The 26,859-nt window shown below is 46.1% G+C and overlaps 1 protein-coding gene across 5 annotated transcripts in view; it reads left to right on the top strand.

The window, feature by feature from the left end:
* Positions 1-26,859, top strand: part of ADGRL3 (adhesion G protein-coupled receptor L3) — a 359,836-nt gene that overhangs the window by 52,621 nt on the left and 280,356 nt on the right. For 4 of the 5 annotated variants that reach the window (XM_085310378.1, XM_085310370.1, XM_085310360.1 and 1 more), the window contains exon 2: positions 13,162-13,228. The exons of the other annotated variant lie outside the window; for it this stretch is intronic. The gene's annotated coding sequence lies outside the window, so the exon portion shown is untranslated. The remainder of the gene's footprint in view (positions 1-13,161; positions 13,229-26,859) is intronic. 5 annotated transcript variants of the gene reach the window in all.

Genomic DNA, 26,859 nt, shown 5'->3' with positions numbered 1-26,859 from the left:
TGCCCGTTCGGCGCTCGCTTTCGAGACTCGCTCCGTTTCGAGGAGGAGGACCCGGAAAAGGTGCCGTTTGTGACCGCGAAGGCGTGAAAGCTCGCGCTGCTTTCTGACTCGGAACAGCGCTGGCCTTCGCGGAAAGGACTTGGAGACGCGTGTCGAGCAGAGGGAAGCGAGTGGAAGGGAGAAGACGAAGGGATTTGGCAGCGTGAGAGGTAGCCGGCGTCCTGCTCGCTCGAGTGTCCAGCTCGGAAAAGCCAACGACCTGACTGAATTCCCATCGCTGAGCGTTGGAAGGGACCCAGAAGAAGCCGGTAGGTCTCCACCGAAGCCTTGCCGAGCGCAGCTGTCTCGGCGTAGGCAGCCTCCGCTTCTCGCTCTCTCGGTCCCGCTGGGTGAAGGTTGGCTGAGGAGATGCTTGGACTTAGCGCGGAGCCTATCGGCGCTCGTATGCTGTCATCTTGCTGGCTCGCGCCGGCTCTGCTCGCTCCAAGAGGAACGCAGCCCGGCTGCCTCGCTCCGAGCCCCGCCGCGCTGGCCTGAGCGTGCTTTTCTTTCCTCGCACGGCCGAGTTGGGTTTCCTGCAGTCGAGTCCCTCGTGAGGTCCCCTGCCTCAGGATTTCGGCAGCGAGGAGACGACGTTGGCAGGATTCAGAAGTGACTTTTGACCTTCTGCGTGAACTCTCTGGCTTGGAGAAACAGAGCAGCCTTCCGCGTTGGCTGTTTGCTCTGCAGCTTTCTATAGCCCAGCATCTCCTCTAGGCACTTCACTACATAAAATCTTATTTACCTGTGGGTTTTTTTTTTTTTTAAGAGTGTGTACATATTAATCAGCACGTTCGGTTTTTGGTTTCTCCAAAGGCTTGAACTGCCTCTGGCTAACTTCCAAGCCTAACAGAGGAAGGGAAGCCTGACCGAGCACTGCCTGATCACCCTGCGGTGGCAATTCCCAGGGGGAAGGCGTGTTTTGCTCCAGATGCAAAGCTGGCTCCGTGTGGTTTCCTGGGGATATGTCATTGCCCCCCGGTCGAGACAAAGAATTAAGTGGGTTTGATTTCCCTGCGGAGCAGAGCAGCGCAGCCCTTCTCCCCGTGCCAGTAAGTTCGTTCTTTCCCTGGGAAAGAAAATTGTTTCCAGGAAAAAAAAAAACTTTGGGGTGGACTTTGGAAATGAACCTCTGAATTGAGGTCTTCTTGCTTTCTCTCTTCTCTCTGTTACTGGCATTTATGGAGAGAGGGTTCTGCAATGCAGAGGTGGTGCAAAGGGGAAGAACATTCCTAAAGCATTTCAGTCTTTCCTCTTAAATTTGTGTTCCCCATGTCCCAGGCTTAGACATAATGTAGCTATCGAAAGGCTCCCCCTTGGCCTTGTCTTGCAGCATAGCGTATTTTTGCARCGCAAGCAGGTGAGAAGCTGAAGCTAACCGTCCTTGTTTTGAAAATGCTTGAGCAGGCCCGGGAGTMCCTACCACGGCGAGTATATGTCTTGCATGGATGCCTTTCTGTTAATCCATGTGGCATACCAGCTGCCGTTCTTCTCAGTCAAAAGATGGTGCAACATACTTGGAAGTTGTGATGTTACAGGGATGATCAACGTGCTTTTCGCTCCTTCTGCACGGTTCAACAGTGAGAAGCAAGGAGGGGAAGAAGGAAGCTATGAGCTCCTTGGAGACCAAGAGCCAAGCAGGTAGACACCCTAGCCTGAGAAATAKTGACCGCGCGTAAGCTGTAAGTGAAATGTCTTCTCTTCAGGCTGGGAGGTGAGAGGGTCTTGACACACGTGGAGAGCTGATGTTCTGTGCTCGAAGGTGCTACGTTCGGACCTGTTTTATGGTCCTTTTGCCCATTGCCAAATGTTCCATCTCTGCTGTCTGGCAGAGAAGAGGCTAATAGTGCAAAAGGACTGCTCTTTTAAGAGGTCTGATCAGTTTGGTTTTCAGGTTTTTGGCGTTGTTTTTCAGAACTTAGTAAAGGATGACTGTAGCTGGTCTGGGGGTCTCCCTTGGCCTTGATCCATCGGTTGTCTATGCTCATGCTTCACCAGCCTGCCCTGCAGGGACCTTGTTATGTTCTGATGGTGCAAAATTTTCAAATATAAGCATTTTTTTTTTTGGTTTGGCAAAGCCAAGACTGTTTCTCTATATTGTAGCCACCAAGGTTTAGTTRTTTCTTTCCTGATGAGGGAAAAAAAAGTCATACCAGCTCTGTTTGGTGCTCCAGAGCTTGTCGTGTTCCAGTTRATACAGTCAGTGAAACAGTTAAGGTTATTTACTCTCCTAAGTGCTATTACTGAAGGAGAGAGCTGAGTGGAGAGCATCTTGAAGGATAAAAGCAATAAATACTCTGATGTTGGGGAAATCAGGAGCTGCAAAAAGAATCCAAGAGATCTCATCAGTAAAATCCTTTTATTTGTTATGTTTTCTTCCTTTTTTTTATTTAGCTAGATGCAATAATATTTTATGAGTTGTATTAATTAAATTTTGGCTGCAGATTGCCTCTGGTTTGGAAACCGCTATGAAATGTAGCAATGAGCCGAAGCGGGATCTTCCTGCGTAGTGTTCGGAGCTGCYGACAGCCTAAAATTTTTGCTGCTAGCCAGAGCTTGGGTGATGGGTGGCTCTGTGGCTATCCCGTAAGCAGGCCACAAGGCAGGTTGGAGCATCAGGGCACGAGATGGCTAGAAATGTGTACGGGCACAAGCGAGGTACAGATAGCTGGGAGCTYGGAGACCGCAGCGGTCTGAACAGGACCACAAATCACTCATTAGCTTGCATTTGCACTGTACTCTGAAGATGATAAATGCTGTGTAAATCTTCACTTGAACTTCAGTATTTATTAAATCTAATTTTTTTTTCTTTTGACTGCCTCGTCAAAATATCATTTCAACTGGACAAACTGTTTTGGTTGCAGGTCTTCTGGGTTTGCTCATTTAATTATGATTTAAAAAAAAAAAAATCTGTGAGGCTGTTCCTCTGGGCCAGGATTCTGAGGACCAAAGCTTGAGCCTAAATCTCAGGTTCCTAAACAAGGAGGGCTTTTTTTTCTTTCTTTTTTCTTTTTCTTTTCTTTTTGCTGCTTTGTTCCCGAAGTAAGCCTTGTTGGGTAAGACAGTCGCCCTCAKTATAGTTGCTCTGTGCTCTTCATTCTCCTGCTATGCTGCACAGAAGCTCAGCCTTTAACAATTTTTGAATCGTTTAATTCAACGTGTATATTAATATAGTGAATGAGTCATCTGGCATGTTTAAGCGCAGACCTTAGGAGAAGATGGCTCTAAAATTGCCTTTTCTACTGAAAGCCGATAAGCTCATTATATATGCTAAAAAAGGACGTGTATATTGAGCAAAGCCAATATATGACCAGGTAGCAAAGACCGGTCTGAAATACAAAATCTATGTAATGATGGATTTAAACAGCTTACTGAATCATAGCTGTGCCATTTTATTAGACGTTGTTTCATAAACTCTGAAAGCCTTAGCTATCATATAAATCTGTCTTTTAATAGGCAGCAGTTACATTTCTCTATAATTTATTTCTCCAGTGCTGCTCAGCAAAAACACGCCTTCATTGCGACTTTATATACTTCACTTGTTTATTACTGCAGCCCCTATTTTTTGCTGTTCTCTTTGCTGGTACTATATGAATAAGAGAAATATAATCTTAAGGGAAATAAAGAGGAGTTATAAAGATAGGAATTGCAAAGGAGTGCTTGTGTTGCTGGCCCTGAGCAAGCGCTTGAGATGATCTTTTGCAAATAGTTTTTCACATCGATGCTCTAGGACCACCTAGTGCTGGGGGTTGTACAGCGCCTAGGGCAGTGGGACCATTTGTGGAGGTTCAAAATGAAAAATGATGGATAGCGAAGAGCAGCCAGGACTTGCTGGCCGCCCAGTTTAGACCAGTCGCGTTCATATTTTTGCCCAGAAGCTACGCTTAATTGCTTTGCTTCTTCTGGATATGGAAATAGATGTGAATTTTTCTGCAACCTGTTCTAGGAGGTCACTCCTGGCGTCTGATGAATTCAAATTCAAGGATGTCGTGTTTTACTTGTGAGGCTGGATGCTAGTCGGGTTTGCGTCTTGCTTTGGGGGGGGGATTCGTATTTCACGGTGATTTTTATTTGTATATAATACATATTATTATCTTCCTTTATGTGTTTATGGTTGTAGTAAAAACCAAAACCCTCAAACAGATAGCAAAGCTTCCTTCAAAGTGGGACTTTTTACTGATAAATCTAATACCGGATGAAAACACGCTGCCTCTCAATATTCTGCTAAACRGCTACCACTGTTTCTTCGTGCTGTTTAAACGATTATGTTCTCCCTTTGTCATCCGTTTGATGTTTCTCCAGCCYGTATTCTTGCTCCGGTAAAAACGTTTTGAACACTGTTTCTCTGTTTATATGTCTCCGTATTGCCAAAGAGGCACCAGCAGGAATGGGTGTAGACTGGGGTTTCTCTCTGATGTTCAGCAGCTGGTGCTTTTTTGGCCAAGTGACCTCTCTAAGGGCTCAGGCAGAAAGAAATTTCAAGCTTTTTTTTTTTTTTTTTTTAAACTAATTATTAGATGTCTATTTTTTTTTTGTTTTTGGTCAAACAATTAGTAAAATCTCCTCCTTTTGCCGTGGTGGGTCACCGGTTTTACTTTGTCGGGCTCCGCGTTCGGAAAAGCTCAAACAGCGCTCGTAAGCGTAAAAGTTGACGGTTCCTCTCCTGCACCTAAAAACAAGCCAAGCTGGAATAAAACTGAGATTATCTAGTGAKCAGTGAGTGTCTGGAATGGGGGCTTGTAGTGGACACGGAAATGTAACCTTGAGGAGACGGATGTGTGCCGGTGCGTTGCGGTAGCTGCGTTTTTCCCCCTAAAACCCAGCGTCTCTGCCAGCTGCCAGGATGGCTTTTTCTYGTGCCCGTCCCATCCGGTGCGTCTGTATAACGTAGATAAGCACGACGGTTCGTTAGCTCCTTAAAAAAGCAGCTACTGAAATACCTGAAATACTTTCCTGCATCTTAATTTGCTGTGGCTTGTGTCAGACTACCGATGACATTGCAAGATGAAATGAATATTTGATTACACAGTTTATAACAAATGCGGGTCTAATTGCTTAAGCCTGTCGTGTTTGTCTTTCTGTTTTTAATTTGTCCCACTTTCCGGTGCAAAGCGGAGGATATTTGGAATGCAAAATCCATTTTAAAACATAACCAAAAAAAAAAAAAAAAACCCCAAACCCCAACTCCCCCACCCTACAGCTGTCTGAAAGCTGTTGGGAAGTATGGGGTATTAGAAATAGTCCCAGCTGAAATGGATTAGCAGGCAGAGTTCAAGTGAGGAGGTCAGATGTGTAAACTGAAAGCAATTTATCTTGTGGCCCTGCAGTTTATCACATGCTTGCAGAAATAAGGGAAAACCACCCGCATGCACACGTTCACACTTAATAATTTAAGGATAACGGGGAGAGGCCTTAGAAGACATTAAAGGGCTTCTGATGACATCATATTATCTGGGGTAATAAACCAAAGATGCTTGAAGTCAGTTCCAAAATAGCTGTATCCAGCGATGTCTTTATCTTTTTTTTTTCTTTTGCTTTCTCCCCACCCCTGCATCTTGGAGTAAAGGTTTTGAACACGAGCGTTGCGTAGCGGCTGGGGAGACCCTTTGAACGGTTTCCTCCCGCGGCTCGCTTAATGCGCTACGTTCTGCGTTCGGATTAATTGTGTTTCCCGAGCTTTTAAGAGCCTGTGGAACAATTTCCTCCTCTGCAAACCTGAAGAAAGCCTGGGGGAGGTAGGACCAGGCTATGCCCGTTCCCCTGAGAACTTGGGAGAACGTGRCTTTAGGGCGAGCAGGAGGGGCGCAATGAAAAGCTCGAGCGCGGATGACCCCAGCGCGGCGTCGGCTGACAGCACGCAGTCGCTGGGTCAYGCTTGGAGGAAAAGTCCTCCAACCTGTATTCGATGGCCATTTTCTTTCCAGGATATTTTTTTGAGTGGGTGTGGTTTTTTTTTTAGTTATTATTTTAAGGGCCACTGATACTTCAGGAGCTTGTTTACTTCAGCTGTAATTATTTCACGATGAGGCTCCTGCAGAAGAGTATCAACTTTGTGACTCTTTATCCTCCTGTGCCCGTTGCTTGGGGGACAGTAAGTGGAGCGTGTAGCCCTGCTTCCAAGGCGTCCTTCCAAGCTGCGTGGAATAAACGCCGCCTTCGCCTTTGCCGGCTCCTCTCCTGTGATATTCAGGAGCTCGATACGTGCGAGAGGTAGCTGGACAGCAGCCCTGGGGCACGGGAGGTTGGTTTCCATCGCCTAGCAGTTGCTCGGAGCAAGGTGTTTGCACGTCCCCGTGCATTGCTGCCGGTGACCCCCGGGCTGCTTCTGGCCTGGGAAGCCCGACGTGATTAATCAGGTCACAGATGGGCTGCTTAATTGCGCCCGGGTAGCGGTGAAGATGGATTTCGATGGCCCCCATCTGGTTCCCCCAGCCGAGCACCGTTCACTTGGCTTCCGATGAAGAAAAAGTTGGGGACGGCGCTGCGGAGAGCTGCCGTGCCGGGACCGCAGCTCGGTTCACGTGCTCTCCGTGGCCCGCGAGGTTCCACGGGATCCCTGCGGGATCCCCGCTTTTGCTGGCATGTTTGCATGGTTCGGGACGCAGAGCTGGGGTAGGTGCCCTGCAGCTACTGCATKTGGGTTACAAATACCGGCGTAGGCTTGTCGACTGGCCTGCAGGTCAGCTGGAGGTCCAGGCATGTCCCGTTATCCAGCAAAACCAGGAACTCGGTGATTCAGATTAAAAAAAAAAGTACTTAAAAATCAAATGTAACTGTGCATTGCGTATGTGCATARGGAAAAAGGCTGTATTAACCCTTCTTTTTATGGATATTTCTAAAACATCCCCCCAAAAGCCTAGCTCGGTGACTTAGGACATCCTGGCTCTGTTTTTTTTTTCCACACTATGTCTGTGTGTGGTGGGCTTTTGGCTTTGCRTGTGTTATTTTGGTGAGGGTTGGAAGGGTTCTAGGGTTGTGCTGCGCTATGCGTTTTACGGCACGTTTAAATGCCTATAATATAAATAGTTTTACCATCAGAAGGCATAAATGTCAGCGTATTGACACATTATAAAGGCACAAGTGGAACGTAGCCTGGCAGACTGGTGCTGGTTTTGAGATTTAATAGTACATCTGTATCATTTATCCCAGTGGGAAATAACACAGGATGTTGCCTTGTAATTTTTTACTACTGTATAATAAAATGTAACCATAATAAATGGTGTCTAAGCAAATAACGCAGCAGATTCTGGATTTCGTCCAGTTTGTCTTCACCACTTATCTGAACTTAGTTCTCCCTCCCCAACTTTAAGCAACGTATTATTTTGACTGCACACACGTTGAAAGTGGATCTTCTTAAYGTATTGTTAAATGTATCTGAAAAGTGGAGAAAGAGACCCCTCCTGTGCCAAATCCACCCCACATCTCAGCTACCTGGAGTTAGCGGTGTACTAGGTTCTTCCCTCTTTAACTCATTYGCATCCTATATCGGACCGTCCTCGACGCGGTCTTTTCTGCATTCCTGCATTTCAGGAATATCTTAGCGCTTTGATTGCTTTCCCAAATGTCTTTACAGTGATGCAGTGTTAACATGTGAGCAGCTTTCTTGCGAGAACTTAAGCAGTGATAGTCCACCCGTGATTTCCCTGACTCGTGCAAATTGCGAGTTGGTGTTCGGTGGCTTTATGGTGCTTAAATTTAACTCATCAGCTCTTGCCTCTTACTCCTTCTCTCTGCAGCTGGGAGCGATGCAGCCTGCTTTTTGGCAYGCTCAGGAGAAGCTAGGTCCTGCCCTGCTGCGCAGGCTGGGCTATCTCTGCCCACTGCTACTGTCCAGTATTCTTGGGGTGTATGTGTGTGTATGTATAYATATATTTTTTAAAGCTATGACCCAACCTTTAAGATCAGGGACTGGAAAGTACTCAGCATCTTTTTAGGCACTTGTGCCAGGGCCTGATATACAGACGGGCTCGCCGAGAGCTTTCTAACATCTGGCCCTTAATGTTCCTAGCAAAGAAAAATATGAAAACATTATTCTGTGTGTATGAGAGCATTGCACATTTGTAAAAAGACAATTAACATAGAAATGAGKGAGGCTTTTGATTCATCAAGTAGATTCAACAGACTGTGTCATTTCCTTGATTTTCATTTTAATTAGGATTAATCAGTTTTATCTCCTAAGGTCTTTGCTGGGAATTTACGTGAAGCAGAAGACTGTGGTCGGGGTTGTGCCAGCGTAATTGCGAAATGACTCGCTAGTGCAGTGCACTTGCTGCGTCTTCCCGTACCAGGGCCTGGGCTTCGAGCAACTGGTTGCGTGCTCCTCAACCCAGCTGGGACCAGTATATCGCTTGGGAAACGGGGAGGCTAGCTTGGAATGATGGCTACTTGAAGAGCTGTTAGGGAGCAGAAGGTTCCCTTCTGTYTAGGTGCTCGACGCTATGTGCCTTTACGAAGGGACAGATTTCATCACGGAAACTAGCACAATTTGCAATCACGACGCGTCTTTTTGAAGAGCGATCGTTTCTCTGTGCCTACTACCGATGTCTGCTATGAAAAGGAAAGACTCCCATGTATTACGCGCAGCTGAAAATCCAGCCTGCAATTCGATCCGTTCGCAGAAAGGACGCGCTTGTTCTAAAATGCGTGTAATGTAAATGTTTTCCTCTTAATTATAGGAGAAATAGGAGTTCATCCAAGCGGGCCTTGCAACAGTAAGTGTCGAGGGTAGGCTTTAAGCTTYTTGGGCACTCAAGGAACAGATCTGAAAGCCATTAGGCATCTGAACAAGACRACGACGGAGACGGAAGGCAGACCCTGCGGAAGAGAAAATCCGACCGCAAGCCCGCAAAGTATTTTTAAGCTTATAGAAGTGACCTGCTCGGTGCCTTTTACACAGAAGTGTTAAAATGAGAGCAGGCGACCCCCTCTCCCCCAAATCATTCATCTGTTATGTCTGCGATGTATTTAGACTGAATCCTTTCCCAGATGCTGGGGATCTATCTGTTCCTGGGGAAATTAATGGGATTTTACCATTTGCTTTGAGGAGGAGAGGACTGGACTTTCTCTCGCTGTCTTTGCCAAGAGGGAACGAAGAGCTTTCCTGTCTGCTTGCTTTAAATATTAAGTTTTTTGGTTTTTTTAAGCCTTTTTGCTGGATAGTCTCGTTTGTGTTCCTGCAATATAGCATGTTAGAAAATTGCAGAGGTTAATGTGCGGCACTGTGATGCACAACCATAATGGTAGACTCTAATGTTTTTTAAATGGTAAACCAAAGGAATTCATAACGCGAGCTGCAGTGAATGGCCTCTAATTCTTGCCCAAGATTAGTTTAGCATTGCTTTTAATAGTTTATGCGCTAAAATTGTTTGCARAGACTAAAAGCTTTGCTCACTTTGCACACTCTTAATTTGTTCTTTCACTGTGAGGTGCACAACAGCAGTACTCTCTTGCAGATTAATTGTGTAGCAGGAAGTTTTATTAAAGTTTAGCTTTGCYGTCTCAGTTTTTTCTGGTAATCGGTGAAAACAGAGAGAGTTATGGTGTCRTAAGAGTGCCAGGCAGCTAAAAGTCTAACCTTTTGTAATATGACCTGTTGCATATTAATGTTTTCAAGTATCTCAAACACATGTGAATGACATAGGAGGTTTTGACTTAAAATGTGGCTGTAGACGTACGTAATCTCATTAAAATATAAGAGTACGAGATGAAACAATCCATTTGCAATTATAATTATACATCTGTAGATTGAGCGTTCCCTAAAACATAGAAACATGAGGTGGGGAAGGGCACTCGAGCAATCACTCTTTGCTGAAAGCATCGACGGAAGAATTAAAAACGGAGGGGGGATCAATTTGTCCGTAACGTGCACAAGACGTATGGCAAGCCTTTCTCTAGAAGGTGAAGGGAAGCGTGCAGGTTGCATCCCGGGAGAGGACAACCTCCGCAACCCCTGTCCCGTGAGGGATGTTCATCCGGTCATGTCGTAGGGTGGTGTGGACGACTGCGTGATTCAGCGTGTGGATGCGTTAGCTACGTATCTGTAGGATAATGAAAAAGAGATGCTTTGGGATCCTGAGGATGCAGAGCGGACGGCACGGGGACRGTCAGTACAGGTCCTGGTTTTGCAGCTGGACTTTGCTTAGGTCTGAGAGACTCTTGCTGGGGGGGAGGAAGGGCCTGGGAAAGCAGAAGGTATTTTTTTTTGTGGAGGCTTGGCATATAATCAAAGCTAAAGGCTCTTCAGACTCTGCTTCTGCAGGTGGGCGCTGTGTGATTTGCTGAAATCTCCCTTAGTACGTTCTGCTTGTGAAGGCTGCTTTGGGTAACGCTTTCGGTGCGACGGTTAGCTTGGAGAGCCACCGCGAAGAATGGACCTTCTCGCACGGAAGAGCAGAGAGCGCCATGAATCACTTCTTCTGCTCTTGACACTTGMTAAATAAAGTGTATTAGTTGATAAACTTAATATTGGAGAGTCAGCACCTGTGTGCGAATGGCAGAGGAGAAGGGGGTTATTCTACCTCTGCTGGTGGCTGCCTGTTTGACCTTGAGTAACTGAGTATTTTCTTTTTTTTCCTTTTTTCTTTTTTCTTGTCTTTTTTCTTGTCTTTTCTTTTTTCTTTTCTCTCTTCCGTTCCCCTTTTCTCTCCTCTTCTTTTCCCCTTTCCTTTCTTTTTCTCTTTTCTCTTTTCTCTCTTTTCTTTTCTTTTCTTTTCTTTTCTTCTCTGAGCCTTTCTCCCTCTCGTTCCTGTATTATTGCATCTTTTGGGGGTATGGGCTTGTCCGGAGGGAGATTTCTTTTCATTGCGTTGCGCGAACAACGGAGCCTGGGCTTAGCTGAGGGCTCCAGGGGCTTCTGGGACGCAAATTATAATCGTTAGCTTTAATCGCTTCCATCGAAAGAGCTCCGTAACAGAGCGCTGTAATGCGCGGGATGTGCGAAGATCCGTAGGGCGCATGTTAATTAAGTCGCTGTAGGTGGGAGTTGCTTGTTTTGGGGGTTTCCAGGGCTGATGCGGGGATACGGRCGCCCAGGAGCGGTTTGGCGCTGCTCCGCGGCGGTTTTCTTCTCCGGCAGCGCGACGCCGGGTGCTCGCTCCCGTATCCGAACTGAGCCCGAACGGGGCTGAGACCCCTTTGCGTGATGCAGAGCGATACGCTCTTGTCCTAGGAGATGCATCGCTCGCCGTAGCAGAAAATACGAAAATATTTGGCCTTAGGAACACCAGCAGTCACGTTAGTAAGAGCGGGCTGCATTGGAGTATCTGCGTTGTCCACGTAGCATTAACCTCCGCAGGTGGAGCTGCAGGGTGACTTGGGATGGAGTAAGAGGGAGAAGATGATTTCCCCCCGCTTTGATCAGAGTCTTAAGTGAAACCACTTGCCAAATAGTGCTCGCGGTTCGGAAATGCRACTCGGAGCCCGTAGCCTGGTTAAGAAATGACAAATGCTTCCTGAGAAGGAATACCATCGTTTTGGAGGGTGGSGAGCAGAGCGATATGGAAAGCAGTAAGGGGGGTGGGGGGAGAAGGAGCTTCCTCTGCATGGGAGGAAAACACYGTAACACTTGAGTTTCAACGGGAACGGGACAAAACCCTTCTTCAACGTTGTCATACTATGTTTTAGGGCATCAGGTAGCTGCAGATCCCCGCACTGTATCTGCGAGCATCTGCAGCGAGTGCTGCCTTTCTAACGGGTATTTTGCAAAAATCTCTGCAGCGCGGGAGTCCCCTGCGTTGCTCCCTTGGGTGGTTAAAGCACGGGCGGGCGTTCTCCAAGCTCGCGCTCGAATCTGCGTAGAAATGGCTGATGGCAGAGGCCAGCCCAAGGTTACGCGCTTGGGGGAGGGAAGAGGAGAAAGATCTCCCAGTCGGTACTCGCGCGTTAGGGTAAAATAAGGGTGCGCCGGGAGGAAAGCCTGTGCCGCATCCTAAAGCGGCACYGTGGAGCCGTAAACCGCTGTGCATCGTGCTCGCTCTCGATCCCTTTATGTCCCGAGCAGAAGTGAAATCYGGCGTGGCATAAATGAAGCAAAGAYCTCGTTTTAGTTTCCCTTAAATAGTTGTCGCAAGCAGTGGGGTAACAAACGCTAACGTCCTCGGACGAGGCAAACCAGTTTCGCCCGTATACCATCTGCCGTCAAATTGGAGTTATTCTCCGAACGCTGCTGGRAATGAGGTGTCATTTTTGCTATAAAATATAAGCAGAATAGACCAAGCAAATAGCATTTTTTCCTAGAAATAAGGTATATGGGTGCTGCTTGTGAGATATTGCCAGGCCTGTTCGGCAGTTGTAAAACTCTTTTTTTCCTACTCAAGCTGTATATATTTGATAAAAATCCGTGGCTGAAAAACAGCTAACATCTGGGGTTTTTTTTCTTCATTTGTACAGTGAGAAATAATAGCTGCTCTTATCCTGAGTTTGCCTGTAAATTTTTTAGGTGGTCCGAAATATCTTTATTGCTTACAGAGGCAGCTGTGCTAATGGACAGACCTGCACCAGGTCTCTTTTTCTTCCGGAGCATCCATGCTTGCCTGTCATAGAAAAAGTACTCAGAAATGGCATCTGTGTGGGACTTCTGAGTCTTCAGTTTTAATGTACCTGTAGGACTTCAAGGTTACCGAAAACGAAAGATTGGCTCTTTAGTAAATAAATTAAGATTAATTATGTGCTGGGGACCAATGCCTTTGGCACAGGAGTCTCCTTGCTTTCATACTCCCATGGGAGTATCTGCCAAGGAACAAGGAGGATCAGGGTGACACTTGTGTTACTACCGTCAAAGAGTAAACGAATTTTGTTCTGGGTCGACTGTGCTCAACCTGGAGTCCTCTGGCCACTTTTTTGCTGCGCAGAGTTTTTAGGCTGTAGAGTGACCTGGGTGCGATGTGGGGACTGGGACCTTGGTGCTCCATGTCACCCAAGGTCTAGGGACCTGCTGCTGCACGTGGCTCCTGGGGGACAGCCAAACCCCATTAGAGCTGTCTTACACGGGCTTTTCGGGTCCTAGTTTCTGTTGTTCGTTGCTGTATCCTCTACTGCGCGTACAGCAAAAAGTTCACGAATGCATGATAAGTCCTCAGTGGCCAATATAAATGTTTTTAATTATTTTTTTCTCTTTGTTTCCAGAAATGCTGAATTCAGTAATCCGCAAAAAGTAGCCTATGGATTTTTAGCACCCGAAGAACAAGAAAAGGTAATTACTAGATCATGCAGTCTTGCCTCGTTTGGTAGCTGCGCTAAAACGTTAAAGCGCTGGGCCAGCTCGTACTGCGTGAATCCGCGAGGCTGCGTCGGCTCGTGGGTCTCGTGTGTTTTCGGTTACGTAGGCACGGTCGTTTCTTCAGCGTATTCCTTGACGGAGGAGCGGTCAGGACGGTTTCTGGACGAGTGTTTTAGGTGTTACTGCTGGGCACCGTTTCGCTGCTCTGGTTTGAAAAATGCATGTGAGTGACATCTTGTGTTCGCTGCATCTGCAGTGCTGATAATTAGCATCTGCGTTTTAGAGGCAGCAAACGAAGACGATAGGAGTGGACTGATACCCCCTTCTTTGTAGGTATTGCAACCCCTTGGAAGAGCATCTTCCCTCTCTGCAAGTGGAAGTACCACCTCAATTCTCAGGGGAGATACTGCAATGCCATAAAATGACTTTAATTGGCAAGATGTGCTGATCCTCATGTATTTTTTTTCTGTAGTGGACACTGCGTGCATTAGGTTAATATAAAATTACAGTAGGTGAGAACAAAATAGTCGGGAGGGGAAGAAGCTCAAGGACCAAAATAAGCATTGAAGCAAAATGCGTTAAGTTTTTGCAGACCCGCCCTCTCCCGAAGTTTCAGTTCGTGGTGTTTTTGCTGGATGTTTCCTTTAAGAATTAACATCATTTAAAACTCTAAAGACTTGTGTCACCATTGCCAGCTCCCTTTTCTATCCCGGGACTGTCATTTTGCAGTGGTGCATGTGTACTAGTAATGCAGAATAACTATAATGAGGGCTAAAATATTATTTTCTTGGAGTGTAAGTTGTTTAATCGGAGCCAAAAAGAGATTCAAAAACCCTATTTCTTTAAAATTAAGCATTTTAAAAGGGGAATAATGGAAAGGTATTTTATATCTTGCTCCCTTCTAGATATCCTGCGGATTGCAATAACACGCTGTAAGTTGGCAAAAAGAAAGATTGTGCTGCACTATTGAATTTCACTGGTATTTTGATTAGTTGGTGTTCTTTTATAAGTGAAATATTAGTCTCTAAGTTGGCTGAACAATTTGAAACGATTTCAGTGAATTCAATCGTGTGTATTTATTTGCGCTTTTGGAAAGCCTACAGTTGTTGTAAACAGTTTTTAGAAAAAAAAAATCGGTCTTTTTCTCAAGTAAGAAACTAAAAATACCCCCAGATTCATCATGGCTAAATGCTTTCCAAGGACTTGGAAAGAAACTCCCTGCACGTTAGCACGACGTGGCTCAAGCAGCAGAATTATTCCCAAAGGGTTTCTTAAAAGCTGCAGACCTTGTTTTAAAGGGTAAGTGCAAGCAATATTGTAAGCAGATAAGGCTACGTACGCCGCAAAGGAGCGGCTGCTCGTGTGGTACGTTTGCTCGATGTGTAATTTTCAGCGGTTTCTCGTGTTCCCCAGGTTGAGGTGGTTGCGTGCAATTTTTTTTTTCTTTTTTTTTCTTTTTTTTTTTTCTCCCGGCTGGGAAAAGGAGTCGCTTAGCTGCAAGACCAGGGCAGCTCAGAGCTCCTAAACGTTTCCAGACCTTGATTCAGCAATGCACTTGCGTTTGGTGTAGTGTGGCATCACTACCCTCCTAGAAAAGACTTTATTATTCCCTCTCCTGGAAGAGGGACTTGATTTTTTTTTTTTTTTAATTTCTATGTATTTATTTGTTTTTCCTCCATGAAACAGGACTCGGGGGCTTTCTGCAGTGGATTTTCCCCCTTTGCAAGAGCCCGCTCTGATCTTGCTTCCGCCGTTAACATCAGCAAGCRGGCCATGGCTTTTTAGAAATGAGCCCGTGCTTTTATTCTCTGCGTGACCGGACCAAAGCAAGAGATAGCAGAGCTCAAGGGCATGACTAGCACGCTCTTTTCTGTAAGCTACGCCTTTAAAAAAAAAATAATAATAATTTTATTTTTTTTTTGACCGGTTGGCCATGACATTAAGATTTCTAATTAATTTAGAAACCACAGGCAGTTGAGGAGAGCGAACAACGTAATAACTGGGCCGTGGGGCAAAGTAAAAGCACATCAATTATTCAGGCGGCCGGCGCTGCTCATTTCCTTCCCGGAGCCGCGCGCGTTGGCTACGCCGCTGAGGCCCTTCGGAGTTGCCGCTCGGAACCGGCGGCCTTTGGGAATCGGCCCTGCCGCGTTTTCTGGCCGTGGACCGCGGGTGCTTGGGCTGCGTGGCCGGCGCGGTTATACTCCGTAGGCAAACGCTTTGGCTAAATGGTGCCTTCAGCGCACCRAGAACAAGAAAGCAATTAGCTGAAATGTTTTGTTTCCGAAATTTTAATTCCTGGGGAGTATCTTCTCGGCTTGCCGCTTACSTATCTTTGGCTGCTTTTGTTGCCGAGCCTTGCGATTTGACAGATTACTGTAAAGCTCATATATATATATAAAACGAATATATAACAGATGAGTTAAACATCCCGTTATAAATCTGAATAAGACGACCGTCGGCTGTGCTGATGCGTAGTCCTGCTAGCTGCCCCTTCGGTCTTCCCAGCAAGAAATAAGAGCCCTCTGGCTGCTAAGAGCGCTCCATCAAAAGCACAACATGCTTTTTTTTTTTTTTTTTCTTTTTTTCCCCTCTAATTTCCCTTGAAATGCAACATCTATTGGATTTAATCATCAGTCTGCAACGGATGATCGTTTTGAGCTGACCGTTTTTCTCAATGGCCAAAACCCACGGGCAGGGTAGAAGCGGGTTTTTCACGCTCGGACAGAAATGACTCCCTTGGGAAGGAAAGAGCGATTTGCTCCGGCTAGGAGCCGGCAGCCCCAGTAGACTAGGAGGCTCTAGGATTTGGAGTGGCACTGSCAAAGCCGTTGGAGGCATTGGGGAATGCAGGTCCTCTGGGAAGCTAAAGTGGCTCTACGTCCTCTGTGCGCTTGTATAAATCTCACCTGAGGGACTCTCTTTGCAGAAGCGACCAGTTTTTCTTGGGTGCCTCTGTTAGCAGATGCCCAGCTTAAAACGTCTTACAGGGCTTGGTTGTATGGATTGACGTGGCAGGTCCTGGCTCTTCTCCGAAAGGCCTCTCCTCCAAGTTACGTATAGACAGGAGGAGGAGGCAGAGGCTCCAGAGCTGCCAGCCGCCCGCGCTGGGTCGGACCTCTCCTTACCCCTGTATCCTGTCGGCAGTTTGAACACCGCTGAGTTTGGACGTTGACGTTCTGTCGGGCAGTGTTGTCCTGTCCCAGGTGGCCTGTGCRACCCAGAGAGCCGCTTTTGCGCTTGCGTCCTGCGTCCCCACCTCTCCTTGCAGCTGGTCCATCAGATTTTGGCGCTGATGGACAGATCTAGCAGAATAATTATCAGCTCCCTTTATTATTTTGCATGGAGCTGTGGAGATGCCAGAGTTGGTTTATGCATTCCTCCAACACACATTTTGCAGGTACCAGGTGGAGTTAATAGAATAATAATTATTAGATGTTCCATGGATAGCCTAAAGCAAAGCTGGAAATTGTGTGGCACTGAGTACTGGGAGCTGGTCATTTGGAGGCCCTTGCTTCATAGTTTCTAGGTGGGGTCTTACACCCGCTGGTGGAGCTACCATGCCTCTGTCCTCCTTGCAAATCCTCAAGCAAGGACAATAAGAAGTCAGGTCCGTATAGGTCAAGAATGATCTTACCTATATTAAAAACCTATTTGCCCCAAGTGCTTTTGCCGGCAGTTGAGGAGCTTGGACATCCTCTGAAGGTGGCCTAGCCCATCTAAGATGAGTCATGCTCTAGAAAGGTTGCTTCTCCTCTTATGATAGAAGGAGCCCACAGGGAGCATATTTCCCAACAGCTACATGCCTGGAYGCATATATTAGGGGTAGGGTTTGGGGTGGGGTTTTTTTTGCTTGCTTTTTTGCTTTTTTGTTAAATTCTGGCCAGTAACACAGTTGAAAGGTTGTATTTCGGTGAAGTAGGAGAGATGAGGGGGAAGTATTGTGGCGAAATGCAGACGTGGCTTATTGGAGCCAGGTGAGAGAACTGATCTTGACAGGAGGAAAATAGCTCRTGCCACTTCTAATATTGGTTATTTGCAAAGGGCAGAGCGGGTGGGGGCTCTCGACGTGTTGTATTTTCTTCTTTTGCTCGGGTGACGAAGCACCTACAGCGGGTTTTGATTTGTTGCTGTGTCGCGTTTGTGGAGTGTGAAGGATCAGGTGTTTGTGAGCGTGTGTTGATAACAACAAAAGAGCACGTATTAATTTAAAAGCACGCAATAAAATATTACTTTGCGGGCTAGGATACTGCGTGGCAGTATTTATTAGCTCATTTACTTCTTACTGTGTGCAGTAGCTCTACTTGTTTTGCAGTTATTTCTCGTGGCTTCCTCGCAAACGAATAGAGTGTCTGGACTTATTCATCAGGTGACATTGGGCCAGGAAGCATTTCCTGGACCCATTTGCCTTGTGTGTCTGGTGGCAAACATTAAACAGTTACCAGAATAATACAATTTCCTCCCCGTTTGCTGAATACAGGATATTAACGGAATAGGCAGTATAATCTGTTTGGCGATGGCTTATAGGCATGTTAAATGATGGGGAACAGACTAATGAGGACCATCTTATTGACGGATAAGGGTTCCAATTTACCAACCCTGCAGTAAATGAAATAAAACAAAGGTGCTTTTGCCCGATCCGCAGAGCGGCCGGTGTCGTTGCATGGTTTTTTGGCAGTACGGGGCTGCAAAATGCAGTGATGAGCCCAGGGTTGTATTTCCTGGTCGTCTTCTGCCTGGGCTGCTGTGGTGGGCATCCAGGCTGTGACCGGACCCTCCGTTTCCTTGGATCCTTGGGTAGGTGCGCGCTCCTTGCCAGAGGTTGCTTAGGGGATTCAATGCTAACACAATATTTAAAGCGGTGCTTTTTCACTGTAAACTCTGCTAACGACCAACGCTATCTTTAATTTGCGAGGAGTGTTCCTGAAATTATGTAGATACGGACGCCGGAGAGAGTATTCTCAAGACGATACATGGGCCTATCTTCTACAAAAGCTAATTGTGCTATTAGGAGAAGATCCCACAAAATTAATAAGATACGTTTATTTGTGCTGCAAGAGGGTTTTTGCTGAAGCTATGGAAATCCTGAATGGTGCAGATTTTATTTAAAGAGTATTTTTCTTCCCTTCCTTTCTCCTCTCCCCATGTTGAGATGCTTCTGGAGATAAAAAACATGGCAATTACAGTGCTTCGGGTGTATTTTTTTGCCTGTGGAATAGTCAGTAGGACMCAGCATGGCCAGCAAGGCTGTATGTGTCCCCCGAGCAACAGGGGAAGGCGTTCTGGGGAAGGTGGCAGCTCCCCCGAGCCTGTCGTCCCTGTTGGGTGGCCCACCGTGCCGATAACRTGCATCTCCTCCCCGCTTCTGCCCAAGGCAGGGGGTGAGGCTCTTAGCCCAGCCTGGAGGCTCCATAGCAGCACGATCTGAAGCTCTCTAAACTTTTGAACTTGCTATCTTTCCTCCCTCCCATGCAAAATAAATTAGAGAGTTTAAATGCAGTTTGTCTGGCCCGGAGGCGTTTCCTTGTGGTTTAGTGCTTGGCTTTATTGATGGACTATGCTTGCTAGCAAGCAAACTGATTAATTTTAACTTGATGATGCCTTTCGCAGGGGTTGTTTGTATAGGGATAGTGGCCGAATTAAGGGTTTTTATGGGCTGGAAACTTGAATTCTTTGGGACTTCTTCAAATCTTGGTGCGGCTTGCCGCAAAGAAGCGATACGTGGCAAATCTGTGAAGAAGCAACCTGTCAAGCAGCTGTATGGGGAGAGCTGGAGGACAGGTTGAATTAGAGGTGACTCTTGAGCGTTTCTGAAYGTCCGGCTGTGGACCTTTTTGAAAATGTGTGATGAACCAGTTCTGCTTCTTAATTCCCCAAAATAAGAACAGAGTGGAAAAAATCGAGCCAATTATATTAAAATGTGAAGATATTTTAAGTATAGTAGGATTAGATATGTATTTTTTTCACTATAAATACACCCCCAAGGAATCATTCTATTTTCAAGATGAACTTAGTATTATGATAATGTGAAAGAGGTCTATAATTTATAATTCCAATTGGAGGTGAAGAAATCTAACATGTCAGCTTCTCTATTCATTGCTCCAGCAGTCAAGACTAACAGGCTGTTCCTTCACCTTCCCTGTCAATCACTTAGATTGACCGATTATGGATTCTGTTAAAATATATATATCAAAAGGGAAATTGCAGTAGAAGAAGGCCTAATATATGAATTTAAGAAACAGTTCTGCAAAGGGCATGTTTCTTGCTACATTTTATAAGCTTCATGGCCATAACCATCCAACTGTTACTCTGGTCCTTCTGGAAGTGTCTTATGGACTCAGTTCAGAAGTGATTCCTCTCTGTTTTTGCGTTGTGTAAGAGCTGATGGCAGATGGCAAGTCCTTTACTGTACTATTTAGAAACACACGTTGCCTGGTGGCTTAAAGAAAGGGAGGAGGTGAAAGATAAGATCCGGTACAGATATCTGGGCCTTGACTRTAAGGAGCCATTTGCAGATGCTGAAATGTGAGTATTCTGGCTGCTTTGCTGCTGCTGATGTTAAGTATTAGTTTTATGGAGTTTTGAGCCATTAAGTCTCCAGTAGAGTCCCCTAGCCCTGACTTTATAAGGGACTGTTTTCTTTTCATGGATATGAGATATGATTGTCTTGATCTCTGTTCCACCAGTATTGAGTGTCTAAGATGGTTTAAAAATCCACAGAACTGGAACTGGAAAATCAAATTTCTTCCTGAGATGCATAAATATAGTCCTGAGTCTAGTAATCTCATTTTGAAGCAGCATTATTCCTTGGGGGTAAGTTTATTACGACAAAATATACATGGCCAAACTTAAATACAGTTAACCTAATATGATCAGACTGATTTGGAGCAGAGGTAGGTCAACACTAAGTGCTTTTGAAAATCTCATCCAGGCTCTCTAGAGATTAAGGCTACGAATGCAGAGCATCGTCTGCCTCAGTCATGCCGAAGAGGCAGAAGGGCCATTTCTCAATGGAGAGAGGTTTTGGTAGGAAATCGGGAATGCAGTACGGACCAGAGGGATAAGAATGATCYGTAGTCGAGGTGGGGGTGGGGAAATAACCGGCTTCGTCCGTCAACTGACAGTTGACAGTTTTGGTTCGTCCTTGGTGCTGCCCGTAGTACGTATACATGGGCAGACCCCGCTTTTGGGGTGGGCAACAAGGGCCCTGCTGTGGGCTGAGGGTATCATCACCTCCTGCGGTTTGGGCAGTGCTTCCGCACCCAGGGAGCGCCGATCAGAGACTTCAGGCTGGCAGCCTCGCTTTTCTCTTTGCTTTGGCCTTTTCTAAAAAGAAGGGTAGCTGCAAAGCCTGGATCTTGGGGAGTCTGTAACGCTTACTTGGACTCGTGTATCGTGGGAACTCATTTCCAGTTTAACTACTTTTTTTCATTTTATTACCCAGAAGTGCAGTGTTATTTTATGTCTTCAAGTGAGTGGAGTGTYGCTGTCAAAGATTGGAAGAGGCTTAAGGGCTCTTCTGCTGCATCTCTACAAATAGCGCGTGTGACTGATTTAGTTAAGCAGTTGAAAAGGTCTGGCGGACGCCGTGGAAAGAGTATCGACCTCCTTTGCCTGCCCACCTTCCAACTGAAGTAGTTGTAGCCGATTCTTTGAGAGTCCTGCAAGGCCTGAGTTGGGTTGTGCTTGCTCTTGTGGGTTGGGGATGTTCTGAAGAACCAAATCAACACAGATGTACTCAATACGGAAAGGGGTCATGGACACAGGGTAGCAGAGGCCCAAGGGCCCACATGTGCTTTTTTCAGAATTGCAATTAAACTGCATATCTCGGGCGCATCTGAGAGCCCATTAATGTGACAATTTGTTAGTGCTTCATTCTGCAATAAGAAACCCAGATGCCCGAGGGGGGATTTCCATATAAAACAGTCCATGGGGACGTTYATCGATATAATTCATCTATGAAACGGGCTTAGGATTTCAGAAGCCCACTCTGCTGTTGCCTTCCTGGAATCACTTTTGAGAAGGAAAGGAGATGAATTACCATAAATCCTAGTGGRAGAGCAGCCGGGTTTCTGCTTTACCACGTGAATAGAAAGGCATGGTTGGTCCCGTGTGGGTTTTTTGGGGGTGACCAGGCTGTTGCAAACATTGAGCAGGGTATCTTGGAAGCTACTGAAGTGGAGRGGAGGCTCCCTGTGCCTTATATTTCCCAGGAGATTCCCAGGCCTGCCTCAGCAGGGCTCAAGTAACGTGTTCTGCCCGTGCCAGTATCTGCGGTACTCGTATCATACCTGTTACRTTATCAGCAATTGCTGTTAGAAAGCTGCGGCCGAAGGCCCTTGCTCCCAGCGTTCGAGGAGGAGACCGTCGGGTGGTCTTTGATACAGGCAGAAAAACCCCGAGGAGACRGTGCTTGGACGCGTGGCTGCGCTGGACACCAGTCTGGTCATGCGTGCTGAGGACTTGCAGTGGCATTTACGCTGCCAGCGTCTTAAAAAGCCACTGAAATAAAAAAGGAAAGCAGATAAGTCTGTTCTCTGAGGCTGGCGGCGGGCTGCTGGGGAACCTGCCTTTGGCATATGTTGGGTGGATGAAGGTGGTGCTTGGATAAGCCGTGGCTTCCTGATGTGAGATGCTTGCATGCTGCTTGTGCCGCCTCCTCCTCCTCTTCCTCCTCCTCCTCCTTCAGCAGCAGCTGTGCTATTGCAAGCCCCCCGAGGAAGGCAGCCTTGCCAGACTCTATCATATTTAAAGAGTCACTTTGTCTCTCTGTATAACTGTTGTAGTTTATTCCYGTGACAGGCTGCTTTGCTGGTGGGACTGAGTTTCGAGCCACTTGTTGGCAATTAAGAGCAGTTCCAAATATTAAAATAAATAAATCTAGCCCAAGCAGTACGTTTAGCCCATATACTGCAGTAATGCATGAGTTAAACCTCCTTGGTTGCCTTCTGCAACCAAAGGTTTTATACRTGAACTTGCACATCCCGGTAAGCAGGTCTGCACTTTTTGAGTCTTATCATYGAGACTGACTTCTTTGCACATCCAGAACGTTATGCAGAGCTTGCGAAGGACTAGAAAGACTTTTTTTTCCCCATGTTCAGTGAGCTAGGCCTGGCACTTACAGGTGAGGGAGGAAAAAACTCTGTGCCTGCCCAAGGAGTTTGCAGATAAAAAAGCGGCAGCACGTTCGGTGAACAGATGGGATGGGCCGAAACAACGATCRGATGGGTACGGTGAGTATAACGTGCAGAAGTCACAGTACATCAGCTAGCTAATCACTGTCGGACGATTTGTAGGCACCGCCGCAGAGGTGAGTTTTGAGGAGATTTGAAGGAGAACGGTGTCGTGGCTCTGCAGACTCGTACAGGGAGCTTTTCAGCTGCAGAAGGAGTGATTCTGGAAAAAAAGCGATTGCTGCGTTGCTATTTTTTTCTTASTTAGCTACCTGCAGAGTCTCTCTATCACGCTCTGATCGTGGGCCCGGATGCCACACTGGAAATGCCAGTGTTTAAGCCAGCTGAGAACCTGGCCTGATATTTAGCACTCACTTAGTACTTTCATCTTCAAAGTACTGTGCAAACACTAATTAATTCTACTGGGGAGCACACAAATGCCGCAYGAGTGCTGCTTGAGTAGATATGCAGGCTGCCAGGTGGGAAGAGATAGCGAGGGCYGGGTTTTCCCACTCTCGAGGTCCCTGCGTACAAACCCCTATCCCTAAGTCTCCACTGCAAGCAGTTTCGCAGCAGAAAGTCTCCTCTAGACRCCTGCTTCTCCACCGGGCGGGTGCTCTTTGATCCCAAGGGATCAGGGTGCAGGACCTGGCTGCAAGCTGGTGTGGCGGCTCCCTGCCAGGGCAATTTAAGGTTTCCGTGCAAAATAATTATCAGGAAGCAGTTACGTATTTTGACTAGCATTACATCAATCAGCTTCAGGTTAAAATAGACATTTTGTTCGTGAGCTTTCAGTCCTCTCTGAATACTTTGAGGGCTAGGGAAAGCCTGATATGGGATCCCATCAACGGGAGAAGGGCTGAAAGGCTGATATGGGATCCCATCAAAGGGAGAAGGGCTGAAAGGCTGATATGGGATCCCGTCAAAGGGAGAAGGGCTTCCCTAGGTGTGGTCTTCCCTTCCACTGTGGTCTTGAAGGTGAGCCCAAGAAGGAGCAACTGTGTTAATATAACTGCTTTGTAGAAAGGTGAGGACCTTGTCCTCTTGCATAGAAACTGTGGACTGGAACCAAAGGAAGACTGGGGTGGACCAAATGGGAACCAGCTTTGGGCTTGACTTTGCTGCCTGTACTCACATGAGGAGGTCAAAGAAGGCTTTAAACATGTGGCGCAACTACTTTAATAGCAGTTAATGAGACAACCCTTTTTAAAAGCTGCACAAAGGCATTTGGAAAAATGTAATTATTTTAGCTCTGGAGAAATAGGTAGATAAAATGTTCCTGACTCCAGGTTTGCGTTCATTGAGATACATAGTTACCTACTGATAGGTTTTGTTTTCTTTTYTCTTCCCCCGCCAAGCCTATGAGTTAAGGAGAAGAAGAAAAAGAGCGTGWGTTGAGGCATTTATTTTTCCGGCGTGCATGTTCAAAGCATTTAAGATAGCAAAATTATATCTAGAGTAGTGCTGCTCTTCTGCTGCGCGGTTTTAATTTCCCACTCTTCCTAAGACCGTAGATTAACGTGCACACATACTTCTTTTTAATCTCACTACGTTACCGTGGCTAGGTTTGCATGAAAGGCGAAGCTGGGATCTCTCGAGGCTGCCAAGCTGTAATCGGATATGTTTATATGAAATTTTAGTGTTCCATCATATCTTGCCATCTCGGGAGTGAAAAAATAAACTTAACAAAGCTAGATCAGACAGATTTGTGATGAGGGCCCAAAGATGGGAGAGGATTTGCAAGTAGCTGCGATTTTGCTGTGTGATTTAATTTTTTATGGGCCTCTGTTGTTCAACGTTTTCTTCGGAGTAACTAAGAGTTGCATTAAATATTAAACAAACGGTGTGGTGATTCATAAAGAGGGTCATGAGCTCCATATGTGAGTTAGAAATTTAATCTCCAGCTGGTTTCACTATAATCCATGTCATATGTCCAGGATCAGAGAACTCCAGTGTCTTCAAATAATTAGCGATCAAAACAGGAAAAAGTTCCATTGAAACAATTTTCTCGTAGAAAAGGCCATTTCTTCAGAACAGAACGGCTTGTTAAATCTCATCAATTTTAATGGCATTTTTTTGAGAGAAAATAACACAAAAGCAATTCTGAAAATGTCAGAATGTTGTCTTTTTGATATTTGTCAAATTGATTTTTTTTGTTATTATTTTAATATAAAATGGTTTCGGTCTGGAGATGTGACTCCTACTCAATTTTAATAGAAAAAGAGGAAAGTGAGACTTCTCCTCGTTTTTTAATGCAAGTGTTTTAATTAACCTGAAATGACTTTTTTTCTATCATGCTATTTCACAGAAAAGGAAACTTGATTAGCTTTTTTTTTTTTTTTTTTTTTTTAATGTCTACACATTTTTTTTTAATACCAATCAGGTTAAGAAAAAAAGTTTTAAGTCTTGGACACTTTTCTCTGGATTAGAAAGTTATTTCTTTCTAGCAGCAGTCGTCAGAACAAGGCACCTTCCCTCTAGAGCCTTGGAAAATCTCTCTCAGCTGCTTGTTCATCCCGGAGACCGAGGCGCTGAGGATTTCCCCCGCTCTTGCAATGATTGCACCGTCCTTTGCAGGGCAATCATGAGGATGTGCCGGGGAGACCAGGTGAATTCAAAACCTGCCCTTATTCCAGCTGCCGTCGAAGCACGGTGTGAAGAAGGCTGGTGCTCATCGGTGGGGCTTGCTGAGGACCCCATGGACCGGCTCGTGGACCGCCGGGCTTTGGGGAGATGTCACCGCATTCAAGAGGAGGCGCCGACGGCCCTGCTCCCCACCCGTCTTCGGGTTGCTTGTTTTTCTCACCGAGGGTTCTTGCCGCGGCTCTCGGCCGTGAGACCGGTGCCACCCTTTGCTCGGCGTTTTTCCAGGGAAGGCTTCGCGTCCGCTCCGTGTGCGCGAGCCCCAGGCCCGCTGCCTGTGCAAATGGCTCTGCCAGAGCTGTCGGGCTCTGGGCTTTCTGCAGATTAACTTATTTGACCGTAAAACGTTATTGTGGCGAAAGATGGAAATTTTCCTTCTGGCCTATGAAAAATCACTTCARTAAGTAATAAGTTTGCATAAGATGGTTTTGGATAATAACAGCCCTGGAGTTCACATTTTGGCTCAATTTCCTCTTGACTCGAAGCTATAAAAGGTTTCAGTCACCTTGGGCATTTGGAGGCTAAGTATTGAAGCTGTGCTCAAGAAATACTGTGGAGATAGTGGAAGCGTGGGTCCTTCACGCGGCAAAGTATGTTCCCRTTCATACGTGGCTGTAATTAAAGACTTGCTATTGAATTTAGTGAGTCAAATCATGAAGCAGGTCCCATAGCACGCTTAAAGTCAAGAAATGTGTATACAAATGCCTGCAGAATTGAAGTTTTAACGTCACAAGTCTGAAAACATAACTGCACCATCCCATACGGGTGAGGGCTGTGTCTCTTGGTGTGTGGCTTGGGTTTGCTCGGGAAGAAATAGGGAATGATGTTTGCTGTCCTTGTGCCAAGATGATGACAGTGTGATGGGCTTGTAGGAGAGCTGGGGGGGTGGGATCTGTGGAGATCATTGATCCAGGTGCCCGCTCAAAGCGGGGTTGTTGTCTGTGTGAGGGCAGCTTAGTAGTGATTTTGTCTTAAAAACTTCCAGAGAYGGAGGTCTCTGATGCCCTGTCCTAAGGGTGAACCACCCGTCTGGTGAGAAAGTCKTTCCTGTTGTTCAGCCTAGACTTGAGAACTGCAAATCTGTGACCGTTACCCTTGCTACGCACGTACCATCTGATGCTGCCGAGGAGAGCTGGGCTGCACTGTCGTTGCTACTGCCCTGCTCAAGCCGCCTCCAACCAAAGGAAGCAAGTAGAGCCACCTGAGCTGTTCTTCACAGGATGTGTGCTCTAGACTCCCGCCCACCTTTGTAGCCCTCCSCTGGACCTTCTCCACCATGTCTCTATCCTTCATGAACCAGGGAACCCAAAACTGGACAAAGTATTCCASATGGAGAAGCTTCTTGCAGATACATTGGTCAGTGTTTAGCCCGGAGACACGAAGGTAGGAGTTGAAGGATATTTCAGTGGAGAAAAGTATACCTGGCTCCCATGCAGTGAAGGATGTTCTATACCTCCTCCATAGGGGATGCTGAAAGTAAGAGAAATACATAGACTTGGATAAGTGGTAGGGGGGAGGGGGAGTAAAAGAAAAAATAACCCCAAAAAACCCTCAAAAAAAACCCAGGTCTAATTTTTTWAAAAAATTATTTAATCTACTTAACTGGTGTTAAAAACAGGCAATTAGTGAAGTATGCAAATGATTACGCAAGCAGAAGTTCAATATCTAATTGTAAATTAGATAGACAGCTGCAGGATATCGGTAGACATATGGCAGGAATGTAAATAGTTTGCTCGCACTTCAGTGACGTCCTGGAAAAGCTGTGTGTAAACTTTCTGAAGTGAAAAA

The sequence above is a fragment of the Rhea americana genome, unplaced genomic scaffold (assembly GCF_003343005.1).
Source record: "Rhea americana isolate MKP2758 unplaced genomic scaffold, rheAme1 scaffold_107, whole genome shotgun sequence".
NCBI lineage: Eukaryota > Metazoa > Chordata > Aves > Rheiformes > Rheidae > Rhea > Rhea americana.
Note: the sequence above shows the minus strand (reverse complement) of the source record. Positions and strands in the feature narration are given on the sequence as shown.